This window comes from Scylla paramamosain, chromosome 32, assembly GCF_035594125.1.
Source record: "Scylla paramamosain isolate STU-SP2022 chromosome 32, ASM3559412v1, whole genome shotgun sequence".
In the NCBI taxonomy this organism is placed as follows: domain Eukaryota; kingdom Metazoa; phylum Arthropoda; class Malacostraca; order Decapoda; family Portunidae; genus Scylla; species Scylla paramamosain.
The window spans coordinates 8,793,755-8,807,552 of NC_087182.1; positions in this window are offsets into that span (position 1 = coordinate 8,793,755).

The window sequence follows — 13,798 nt, forward strand, 5'->3', positions numbered from 1 at the left end:
GGAGGGTGGGATGGCTGAGTGTTGCCATTGCGTGTTCCCTCCGAAAACCTCAGTACATTCCAAGGTCGTCGCCGCTGGATGGTCAAAGGTCGGACGGAAAGGGAATGGGGTGGGGGGAGACCCGCACGTGTCAGGAAAGTGGCGGGCGACACCTTACGCCACCAGGAGCCATGCAGGCTTTTTTTTTTTCTTTTTTTTGGGGCGGGAACGGGAAGTTGAGGGCTTAGAATGGGCCGCCGCGTGGACGTCACGCGCTAGTTGCCCGCGCGGATCCTGGACAGTCTGGGTGGCGAGACTTGCCATCACACGTTCCCTCCGACATCTCAATACATCCCCTATGGTCAAGGTCGTCGCGACAGCCTCACGAGGTTCCGTTACCTGTCGATCCTTTTTACCTGGAGGAAGCGTCTGTGACGGCCAGGGCGGAGTGGCAGCCTCTTCCACTTTCACCGACCACCAGCGGCGTGGCTGACGTAATACTTATGCCGGATGGTCACCTTATTATTATTATTATTATTATTATTATTATTATTATTATTAGAAAGGTTATGCAGAGTCGATGGAACATTTTATTTTTATTAGGACAAATACAGCTCATTGCTTATTAGGGCAAATACATCTCTTTCATTCAAAACATTTGCGAATTGAAGGCGAAGAGATAATCGTCATCGCTGTCAATGACGGGCGTAGTTTTAATAACTCTAGGAACCAGCTTCTTACGAGGAGCGGCTGGAGCAACGGGGAGTTTTGGTGTGCTGTCGTCCTCTGGCGTGTTAGGGGGAATATTCTTTTTTTTTTCTGTTTTCCTGCGACTTCTTCTTCACCTCCTGACCCTCTTTGCCGCCTACTGCCGACTCATCTGACCGTTGCGGCTGTGCTTCGGTCGGAGGTGGCATCAGCGACTCCTGAGGTGGTGGAATCGACTGCGATGCCGGCTGCTGCTGTTGCGACTCCTGTCCTGATGGAGCGTCAGGAGGTGGGCTGGCCGGCAGTGGCGACATGTCGTCATCACTAAAGATCAATTTCTTCTTTGCAGGTTCTGACATTTTCTCCACATTGACATCCTCATGGTCAGCACGGCTTCGCTTACCCCCAGCATCGCCCAGATAGATATCAAAGCGGAAAGAGATGCGTTCTGTAACAGACAAGAAAAAAAAATAAAATAAAATAAACGATGAGAACAATGGAAAAGTTTTTATTTTCCCCTCCCACTCTCCCTCTTCTTATTCATTGGCAAAGAACGTTAATGTAATTTACAATGGTGAAGATGTCAGATGCCGTGCAAGGCAATGGCGTACTCACCCGCAGTTCTCAAGATGAAACGTTTGTTAGCTTGCTCCATTCTTGGAGATGAGCCTTCGACGTCCGACTGGGTTGAGAGGTGATGGCGAAGTGACGCTTATCCGTCAGCAATTACCCCATATTGACCCCTTTCCCACCCCCCCCACCCCCCTAATCTACCTTATTACCGCTTTACAGATGTTACGACATCTCGCCCGGCTGCCGGCTGGGCAAAACGTAGGCATGCAATGCGGCATATTACGAAATATTACGTATGCCATACGAGTAATTTTTTTGTCATTATATAGATATTGATGCTTTTTGAAGGTGGCGTGAATAATGCACATTGCACGTTCTAATGTATGCCAACTCAGTAGAAGGCAAAAGAACATGCAATAAATGCCACACACGAGGGAATTCAACCCCTGAAGTTGATAATTTAATGTGCTAATTTTCATATGTGGACAAGTTTGCATAAAATGATGTAAGACAGCAGGATTGTATTTGGGATGCAAGTTATAGCTAGCGTAATAGCCTATGGTCTGACTTTGAAAATTAAGATAAACAGTAATCCAGTGGCCCATGGTCTTTGAGTCACTCAATGTATTTATAATGAAAACGCATGGCTTCACCTGTTTTCTGGCAAGATTTATCAGATCTGTCACATGGCGATGGTCGTGACAGCCTAAAAAATAAACTCGATCGCCCAAGATGCCTGCTAGACCGTCCTGTATTTCACGTGCATTCATGACGGCTTACGCGTATGCGCGGACAATGCAGCGAACGTGACGATAATGATCAATTTCTATGACGCCAGTAGTGTCGGCGAAAAACATTATGACGCGGTTGTGATTACGTCCCTTAGCAAAAGACAGATTAATTCTTAGATTTCCTGATTTATCCAGAGGGATGGCATTGTGCACATCCTCCGTCACAAAGTTAAAGAAACATACTGTCCGACCTTTATTAAATGCATCAAATGTTAGGGAATTACGTGTGTCCAATCCTAGTGACTCAAGGGTCGTGTAAAACAATTTTGACGCGTGATGCGGGAAAGAGCTGCGAACGTTATAAATGGTCGCCCCGTTCACGGTGATATGTACATGTGACAGATCGGCGTGTTGAAAATGTAAACCATTCTTATCAATTACGCCTTGTAAGCTGTCCATATCAACTATTGCCATGGTCAAATTTTGAGGTATGATTTGCGCAAAAGGTAATTCGGCAATCAAAGACGTTTGATTGGCGGCTAACACATACGTTTTATTGAGCGTTCTATTAAAAGTGTATTGCATTGGATTTCGAGTCAAGGAGGTATTTAACGATTCTAAGGCGGGCGGATGTGGCGTGACGCGGTCAACCCATAACTTAGCCATCTCAAGCTTAAATTTGAAACTGCTGGCATCTTGGTGTGAATTAAGAATCCATGTTTTGTTAGCCAATTCTAATCGAATTCTCACATCAACAGAGTCAAGCAGATAAGCGTCCAGACTTGATATATCCGAAAACAAAGGCGCAGTCATCGAAATGCCGTGCGTTTTACAATCTTTCATCATTTGCTTCTCGTCTTTATTCCCTCCCGTGAAATAGTCTTCATCAAATTTATTGATTATGCCTTTTGATCCATCATAATCGCGGTGGTAGAAGGCGACGCGACCGATAGAGTCAATTTTATCCTGAGGGATTGTTGTAATCGTTTTAATGAAGGCGTGATAGTTGAACAAAGAGGATGACTCCACAAGCTGTTCGTTAAAATAGCAAGCGCATGACTTAAACATCGTATTATTCAAACCATTACTAAAAACGACGTGATCGTCATCGTCTAGTGGCGCACCGTCTGCCTTCGTCGCGCTAACCCGCAATTATAGATACAGCGTTGATAGATCCAAAAATTGTCCTGGAATACCAGGCAGTCTAAATTCAATGTAAGGATCGTTAATCCCCGCATGATTATTAGCATTTGCGTCTAAATTAACGGGTAAAACGTCCAACTTTCCCCTCGCAGCGACTGACGATTCGATGGTATGTAGGCAATTCACCGGCGGAAAGTTCTCACTCACGGCCGTCAGATAATTGCTCAGGGGGGTGGAGGTCGCTCCACCCTGCACATCCGGTCCGTAATGAGTCATCTTCGCGACTAAGCTAAATATTGAAGATATCTGCTTTATAGCAAGTCTTTCTTTTCAGTTGCCTGGTTGGTGGTTTTCTCTTTTTTTTTTTTTTTTTCCGACTCCAACTTTCCTCTTTTTCATTACTCGTCCCCCTCGAACTATCCTTTCCCCCACGTCCTTCACGGCTGCAACACCTCTATTTCTTAATGATTCGCGAAGTCGCTTCCCCTCTAAAACATCTGTTAATAAACCTTTTCCCATTTGGAGCGCTTCGGGTGCCACAGTGCGCATGAGAAAGGGAATTGCTCTTTTAGCAAAGCCACTCAAAACGGAAAATAGGCCACCACCTCTTCTTGAATGGGGTGGAATAAAAACCCGGATGTCGTCTAAACCTCCACCTTTGCTTTGCGTAAAAAGCAAGTCGTATTCCGCTCAAGTGGGAGGTGCGAACGCTCTCGTCATGATGGATGTCACGTCATGAATAAGACGTCGAGCATAATCACCGACTATTTATTTCTGTCTGATATGCAGCAAGAGTGTAATCGATTTACCCTCCCAAAGTGAATGACTCGGCTAACTTGATCCACGAGTTGACTCGCAATCGAATCGATAATAGTTTACTGAGCGATTTATACGCAGTCTTTGGCGTTGTCCAGACTCGTCAAATACAGATAATGCTCCGCTCCCGCCATGACCAAAATAAATAATAACTGCCACCCCAATTAAGGAATACATTCATACTCGATTCGTGAAACACACATCAACTTTATTTTAAAATTTACATGATATAGTTATTCAGACTTCCTCACCAGAATAGTTTCAACTCCAAAAGGCTGAAGTCACTGCGCCAGCCCTTCCACCATAGGCAGGTAATTATTCCTCCACTCATCCTGGCAGCGACCTCTACATCCCAGTCCTTCCGGGATAATAATTTGCTCTACTTCAGCGTTCGCCATGGCTAGCAGGGCAATCTTTTTCAGGCAATTCTGGAAGTGTTGGCGTCAATTCACGCTTGTATCCATCTTGAGTCCTTCCACGTAAGGCAAATCCTTCGACGTCGCGATTGCCTGTCGCGCCTTCTCGTTACCCTCGACGGCCTCGCCCCAACCATACTGAGTCACGCAGGCCACCAGGTGAGTGATTTACGCTTCCTGTGGGAGGCGCGTGGATAATGATACGTCCTGGGTCATCTCTCGTGTCTGCCGTGGCCCGATGAAGCGAGTAGAGTCTCTTTCTAGCTGCATGTGTATTCTCGTATGGGTAAATCGTTTTGAGATCCCGCGCAATCCCACTCGGTTCGGTGGAGACAGCATTTACTGAGTAAATGATATAACAGCGGCGGTCGCGGAAGATGCCATCGGTCAGCTTGCCCTCGACCACCTTCATCTTGACGAGTAATTGGAGGGCTGATCCACACGTTGAACCCTCTGTGAGGGGAGTGAGGGGGAAATGTGACATCGCGGACCTTTATTCGCACGTATTGGTCGATATTACACCTCCTGCGTAGTAGAATTTATTCATTCAAATTGACGCAGGTGTTATTTTTTTTTCCTTTGTTGGTGGGAAGGGCTGGAGGGCGGGGAACGTATTATTTATTAGGGGATGTGGGTAATTGGGGGGGGGTGAACCTTTTTTTGACCATAACCCTCATCAATTATCCATCCGTGGGCCTGCACCCCTGACGTGCCTAACACCTGCTCTCATGTATTATTGATGTACTTACTCGTTTACAGAGTAAGATGGGGAGCTTTCTCATTTAATATGCTTCCCAGATGTCACCGACCCCGCCACCTATCAGTTTACTTCGTTGAGTCGTATTTCTGATGGCATCCGCGGGGAGTTGCGCCATGCGAAGTAGCAGTGATAATAATGGACGCTTATCGGGTGAAAGTCTTTTCGCGACCCCCTTTTCGTGACCGAGTACTCGTTACCTCTCGGCAACTGAGACGGGAACTAAACAATATTCTTTCATCTCTGTAGTAAACTTGTTATTGCCGACACGGCTATCGGGAGTAACGCGGCCAATATGCTGCCACCTCGTTTGGAGATTAGAATGGCCTTCTTCTTGTTCACGGGCGTCTTCTTCAAGGCTACAGTGCGAATATCACTCTTGAATTTTTTCAGGCGGTTAATGATGGTATCGTCGTCCGTCAGGCGTTTCTTCAAAAAGTTGGCGAATATTTCCGAGATGCAATTGACTTCGCGCTTATTCAAACTTTGCAAGACCTGCTTCCGCAATTTAGGGGTGACGTGCGAGAGGAGGAAAACCAAATCCTTGTACTTCAATATCAATGGTTTTTCCTCATCCATATCTTATACTAAGTCGTCCGCATCTATCCAGCTGTCAAATTTATCTGGATATCCACGCCAGTGGACGAAGTACTTTCTCTTACTTCGCTCGACCTTCGATCGTAATATATCGACCTGGTAATGTGAAGGAAGAGAGGACTTGATTAATTCTTCCCTGTAGAAAGCGCCGGTCACGTCCTCCCCCGCCAAATCCCTTATGAAATAAATAGGGATTTTATGTGAGTAATCCACACGACTTATCTTAAAAAGCTCCTCGGTATTGTTGACGGTATAACCCTTATTGAATTTAAATTGCGTTCGGGAAGCACGTTGCAAGCGTACAATGTCTCCCACGTCTAATTTATGACTGACAACTTTCTTTCCCCTTGGCCGATTTAAATACATTCGTTTAAATTGCTTCCTGACTTGTGACAGCTCGCGGAGGCGGTGAACCTGAGCCGGCGTTTGGTTGCCGCCCAAACCGCGGTGTGGGGTGTGATTGTACGTGTTTATTAGGGTGGGCAAGACGTTAATATACGTCAGTGTATTGTTCTGCGTGAGATATTTATATATTTTTGTCTTTATGGTTCGGATGACCCTTTCTGCCAAACTCGCCTTTGTTTCACGCGAGTAATTGGAATACAAGGTAATACCTTTCAAAGTTAGATATTTTTTCACTGCTTGATTATAAAATTCGGATCCCTGATCGATAAAAAGACGCAACACGCCTGTAAAACTCCCCGACTCTAGAACTTTTTTCAGCGCTTGCAGGCTACTGCGTCCGGATTTACTTGTCAGCGTTGCCACTTTCAAGTACCTGCTGAAGACGTCCAGGCAAAACATGACGTATCGGACGCCGCCATTGTGTCTGTGCAGCCTCGCAAAATCAGCCAAATCGCAAGTTAAAATGACGGACGGTTTAGGAGCGAGAATTTTTCGTTGCGGAAAACGTTTCAGCGTCGGCTTGTGAAGCGTATAAGTGCGGTTGCCCTGCAGAAATGCCCTCACATCGCGGAGTGTTAGATTCTTATCCTTTTTCTTCCCCTCTCTGTAGAGTGCTTGCACACCTCCTAAAGCCGCAGGATTCGTCATATCCCGGTAAAGTTCGTCCAAAACGGCGTTCATAGCAGATAGACTTTCTCACAGGGTGGCTCATCCACAATATTCGTGCGCAGTTGAATTTCTTCGGGTGCGTTCGGGGATAAATCACACAACAAATAACCGTGATCTCGTCTAAGCACGACATTTTTATATATTTCCACAAAGTGTTTGGCGCGCTCCCTTCCATAAAGTTGCCTGCCCAGACATTCAATTTGATATATATCTCTGTTTTTCATAAGAATGTAATGTGAGGCATTTAAAGTTATCGTTCTAGCATACTTTCCGGGGAAAAAGACATTCTGTGCTATCATTATAACTGACAAATTTTTATGTCTCCCTTTGGTGAAAGCCTCTGCTATCGTTTGAGAATTGCCAGCCGTGAGGAAATTGTCATCTAATATCAGGAGTGTGTGCGTTTGCGGGTCGGCGTATGGACTGTCATCATCCATCACGGGATCAATAATTTTCTCATGCACTTCGACCTTGTCTTGAAAAGGGGAATTCTGCTGCAGCGAATGCGATGAGACGCCACAAATGATAATTCTGTTAAATCCATGCTGATATTTCTCTATAATTTTATTGCAGAGGTGTGTTTTGCCGGAATTTGTATAACTTGCAATAATTATGCGTGCAGGATATCTGAAGAGATTCAGTATCTTTTCGCTAAATGTCTTGTCCATGTTAAGTTCAGAGGGTTACTAAAAGACGCTACGATATGTTCACAGTATTTATTGCTTAACCTTTAATTATATGGTCATGTAGGTAACAGCATAACTAAACTCCCAGCTGCATCCTCATCCCTGCCTTCTAATTATGACGTGGATCTCCCCCGACCCACACCTCTTCCTCAACCTCCTCCTCCCTCTCCTTAACCTACCAAAGTACAAATGTTCTTACATTACCTCCTCTTCTTCCGCCTCCTCCTCCTCATCCTCCTTATCCCACGTGGACAGTACAAATGTTCTTACAGTACATGAACAAATCCCCTTTCATTCCTCTCCTTAACCCCACACTCAAAACAAATGTTCTTACATTACATGAATGGCAGCTGCTAGCGGCCGCGGTCTCCCTCAACCCTTAATTATAACGTGAATAATGTCATGGAATGCCACACCCGATCACGTCACAGCCCACTCATTAACCCATCCTTCACCTCCCCCTCTTCCTTAGCCTACGTGGTCAGTGCAAATGTTTTTTTTTTACATTACATGAAGGGCGGCTGCTAGCAGCTGCGTCCCCTCTTTCTCTACCCCTTAATCACGATGTGAATAATGTCATGGAAAGTCTCTCCCGATCACGCCACAGACCACTCATTATCCCATCCTCCCCCTCCCCATCCCCCTCATCCTCTTCCTCCTCCTCCTCCTCCTCCTCTTCCTCATCCACCTCCACCTCCCCCACATCCACCGCCACCTCCTCTTCCATCTCATTCTCCACATCTCTTTCCCGCGGATCATTGTCGGGGTGATAATACGCCCTTGAGGTATAGCCATCGACGTGAAAGCGCTTGTCGTCAAAATGTGACAACGTACGCTTTCGCATACGAGTGGTACAAATTTGTCCTTTCACATTCCTGATATTATAGCAATCTACCATCCCACATGCGACATTATTAAGTGTTTCCCTATACTGCTGATGCAATATATTTTGCTGAAGGTGAGTTGGAATGCCTTTACCTCGAGATACTTGCTTGTCATCTTCCAACAGCAGCGAATACATCTTTGGCTTTAATATAATCGCCTCTTTGATGAGCGTGGATCCGGTTTCAGATTTCAGCAAGCCTAGTTGACCCTTCCACTCCCCATTAAAACACGGGTGATCTGAAGCAAAGTTACTGGTGTCGAGAAAGTTTGCCATGGGTCCATGTTTCAGTTCATCATTTAAGTTTGTAGGTATGTGCAGACTGAAAATGAAACTGTCAGTATCTTCATAAGCTAATTTAGCTCTCTCCCCATAATTAGCTTTGATGACACGATACCAAAAGTTGTACATGTACTTCTTTGCCACTTCTAAAATATGGTATCCCAAGTAATTTGGCTGCCTGATTTTAATCGTATTCTTACTGTTGACACATATGACTCGGTCCTCGCCTAATTGGTGGACCCTTTTAAAGGATGGATTTCTTGCATACTTCAGGAAAGACTTTCTTTTTGTCACTAATTTCTGTTGGAGGCCATACTTCACTTCAGATAACATGGATCTACCATAAACTGCGTTTGACATCAGTTTGCAAATGCGATTTTTAATGGCGCACGTCTCATTTTTACGCTGAGCGACGTTCCTTTCTATGAAAGGTTTCAGGTATGGAGCCTGTCTGAAGCTATATATAGCATGAACACATTGTATTTCCAGTCCAAGTGAGAGTAAAAGTTGCAGCAATTCCAGACTGATGAGATGATCTTTCAGTCCCTTATGACTGGCCACGAGTTTACGATTTTTCCTCCCCAGCTTACGACCCTCAGCTTCTAACAGTCTTTTACTGTACGGTGAGATGTCATCTTCTGTAATAGTCATGTGTGCGAGGCACAGAGGGAACTCGTCCGTGATCCGAACCACGTCGGGGGAAACGTCACAGCTGTCTAAATGCAGCCAGTAACCGACGTCACCATCTGTCGCATGATTCTGGATGCCAACTTCAAAAAAATCATCCATCTCTGACTGAGAAAGTTTTTTGATGTCGCCCATAGGCAGGGGGGAACACATAACGCTTGCATATAATGAATTATAGTCCAGATAAAACACATAGGTGCCGGGTCCACCGTCGGGTTCGTGGTTTGACTGCAGGTGTGGCCTGACGCAAGTTACAAAGCCTCCTCGTACATTTCTTTTGATCAGGTGATACATGTTAGGGTCGTAAGGTGGATCAAGTTGAACGCCTGTCGACTTTAAAAAAGCGTCATAAGCATAAGAAGACAGTGACATGTAATGTGCCACGTCCAGCCCATAAAATTCATGCAGGTATGATCTATATTTGAGATATGTGTCGGCTAATAATCCCACATCAATCTCACAATACAGTCTTATGTAATCGCCTAAAGTGTGGCAGGATGTCATACTCCACACGCTTTGAGCGTGTTCATATTCTCCAGGTGACAGAGCCTTCCCCTTGAGCGTGTCATAAAATGCCTCGCGAGGTGGCAATTGTCGATCTTCTAAGCGGCCAAGGTCGGTGATGTACTCATAACAAAGAAACTGTTTTTGAGTGCAAATTACACGCCTTACATCCTCGGGGAGGTAATTCACCATTTCCTGGGCGTAACGCGTGCTATAGCCCGCCTGCACGTGACTCTGAGCGAGATGACCGAGGCCGGCATTCATAATGGAAAGCGTGTCCTGAAACTGCAATTCCTTAATCCTTACTTTCAATAAATGCGATTCTGACTTGGCAAGGATGTCCACGTGCGACTCTGGCAAGTGAAGGTCTTTTATGATTAAGGAGACGTCAAAGCTCATATTATGTGCCAGAGTGATGAGATATTTCCTCATGTCACGACACTGGAGGTTGCATCGCACGCACAATGCCCCCTTGTAATTATTTTGTGATAATGAGTGGTCGTGATGTTTATGAGGTGGGGTTTTCACATTAAAGGGTTGATGGCAGAGCTCGCAGTGACGCTGACGTTTGAAGTGGTCTTCATCCTCCGCAGACATGCTAATTGGATAGCTAACTACACTTTCCTTGATGATTCCCCAAGCATTGGATAGGCTATCAATGAAATTATTCACGGGATCTTCACCGAAATAACTTCTCTTTTCCACGACATCTCCATGCCTATTGATGATGAGATACGAGTATCCAATTGGGTCATGTTCAGCTATCACACTCCTATTCTCCTTAGGTTTTATCATAGTTTCAAAATAAAAAAATGCTAAGTATGCAGGCTGATAGGTGTAGGCAAAATTTTTAGATTTTACTTTTTCACCGTCACCTGGAAAGAGAAGAGTTTGAGTGAAGTCGCAGTGACACTCGTGATCGCTCAAACTGACAGACTTGGGAACTGAGCTGAAACCTATTTTGCAAAACTGATGACCCTCTGGGGTGGGACAGCTTCTCGTCAATTTCCGGTGCAGCTTCTCCACGTCTTTAATGAGCGTCATATGTCTTCCGCCTAGTAAAAGGAGTGAGACTACAGTTTTATACTTCCGCGAGCCTTTTCTTGATAATGTTAAATAGTATATCTCACCGCTTTTTGTCAGTGTATAAACGTCCAGAGACAGACAATTTAATCTTTCTAATTGACTCAAGTTCTCCCAAGTCACTGGACTGTCTTCTTTTCCGCGCGTGACGTATTTCTCTCCGCCATGCCGTCTCCGTAATATTTTTGGAATTCTTTTCCAAGGTACACCTCGAGCATGAAGTCTGAAAGCCGCCAAACACTGAATAACGCAGGATGAATGTCGGCCATCAGGATTGAAAATTTAATTCCCTCCTCTCACGCCTCTAGGATAAGCAACATAATCTCCTATGCCACTACATGCAACGTGTAAGCAATAGTTGATGAAAAAATTCTGTACTCTTGAAATGATAAAACCAGATCCTTCAGTCTCGCTGGTAACGCTTTCCAGCCGACTGTTCAGATGATGGATCCATAAATCAACAAGGTCAGGCACATCTTGATAGGTGATCAGTCGTGCTCTAAAAGCAATATGAATGACTCGATGTTCATCCTCGCCTAAGGTGGAGAATTTCACTAGTAACAGAGAAATGTGTGAAAATATTTTCGGGGTAGGGGGAAATGGCGAGCCGTGCGACGTGAAATATGATCTAATTTCCCGTATAAAGAACTCCCTGTATTCGGTAACTAGACCGAGTGGATCTCTGCTTACATGATCAGGTATGTCATATTGATGTCTGGTGAAGCTCCTCATAAAATTTTCCCTCGAGTCAATTAACCGCGGCTCTTCCGGCATCCCGCGCTCGTCAAGGTCTGCATCCGCCGACTCTCCTGCCATGCTGCGCTCATCGTGGTCCGACTCCGCTTGTGGCGTGTCTGGAGAGAAAAAAATAGAAGTAGCAGCGACAGTTTATTATTATTATTATCATTATTATTATTATTATTATTATTATTATTATTGAATTGATATTTACCTTGTGTAGGTAGTGAAGGAATTGAAGTCTCGGAAGAATTGAATACGTTCCCCGATAATCCACTCGGTCCCGGCCGTGGCGAGTCTTAAAAAAAAGAATATTAGTAGTGGCGGCGGCACCGTATTTATTGGTTTATTATTTGTAGTATTTTTTTTTCTCACCTCTTCCCCCGCCTCCGCGTGGAATGCCGCCTTGTGACGCCCGCCGACGTGCGCCTTCTACGCCGCCGTTCTGTCCAACCTCAATCGAGTGTGAGCCTGTACAGGAAGATGTGCTCAGAGTTCAAACTTGTAGAGATTGACAGTCATTTCATCTTTATTATTATACATTCCCGCCAAAATAAGTAATAATGCTTACCAGAAGAAGCAGGATTGCCAACTTCGCAGGTGTGTTCTGGTGGTGGATGTGGAAACAGAAGTCCACACCGCTCGCATAAATCACACTGGTCTTCCACACATGAGGGGCAGGATGGATTAGTGCGCCATCTCCCACACACTTCACATAAAAGCTGCGCCTCTGCTGTTCCACAGTGAACACCCATTTTTCTTTTTTTTTTTTTTCTATAACATTGTCAACACTTTCGTCCCGGCCGCCATGCCGCGCGGGGAAACACTGAAGCTTCCCGCGCAGATGGTCGCGAGGTGCGTGACTTGTCTCGGAAGTAGGCAACACCTGCCTGTTTCATTATCCTCCACTCCACCCATTATCCCACTTTGATCGATTCTCTTCAAAACTTTACGTCCGAGACGCAAAGTTAACGTGGTCTTATATGTAACACGCAAGTAACACTGTTTTCCCCATCTTCAAACTGAATAGGTTTGCCTCTTTGATTAGCAATTTTGATGGCCACACTCTCTATAGTTGATACAGAAAGTGGTTTATACGTAATTGAATTCGCACCTTTACTGGTGCTGTCGCCGGGGAGTGGTATGACGTCTAATATATTAACTAGTTGGTTACCAAATCGCGAGGGGGAAATGATGTCGGTATAAACGTACATATAATCCGTCCCTGCATCAGCTCGCGGTACGTATTGAGCGAATAATTTTATGGGTAATGAGGAGGAAGCTTCGCTCGCGCTGGAAGATGAAATGACGTCGCCAGATCTTTGAAAGTAGACGGTGTAGGGAAAATTTGGATTGAAACCCAGAATGCGAGCTATATGCGATGCAAATTTTATACTTATATCACTGTAAATACGATCGTCATTAGGAGGGACAATCGCGTTATTCACAACGACCCGCTCCAAGTCGTGGTCATAATAAATGATATCCGAGTAAGGGAAATAGATCTTAAAGGAGTCATTCAAGATTGCTTGAAGTTCTCTCACTATCTGTCCATTAATCGCCTTAGTTATGGCTGGTATGTTCTTATCGGTAAAATTGATATGAGATGATATTCCTTTCCGGTAGATAGGTATACATATTATATTCATACATATCAAAGTCTGACTGCTTAACCCGACCATAGAACGATATACTGGAATTTGGATCCCCTTCCGTTATGCAGTAGAAATATTTAGGGAATAAAATATTACACAGGCCGACTTCACAATCCCTGCCGGTGTCTAAATGAATGGGTAAGATTCTGTTTTCAAATTTTGTTGTTGTGTTTTTGGGAAATGACCTACCACCTGCAAGAGAAGATAGGTATACGTATATATCGTCACTATCTCTCAACGACATGTTTTTTAAACCCTGTCAACTAACAGACTGACTTTAAACTTTACTTTTTCATGACATATATACGTCGACAGACTGGAGATTATAGCGGTACAGCGTGGATAGTCGCGACGACCTTGACCATAGGGGGAATGTACTGAGATATCGGAGGGAGCACGTGTCGGCTATAATAATAATAATAATAGTAATAATAATAATAATAATAATAATAATAATAATAATAATAATAATGATAATAATAAGAC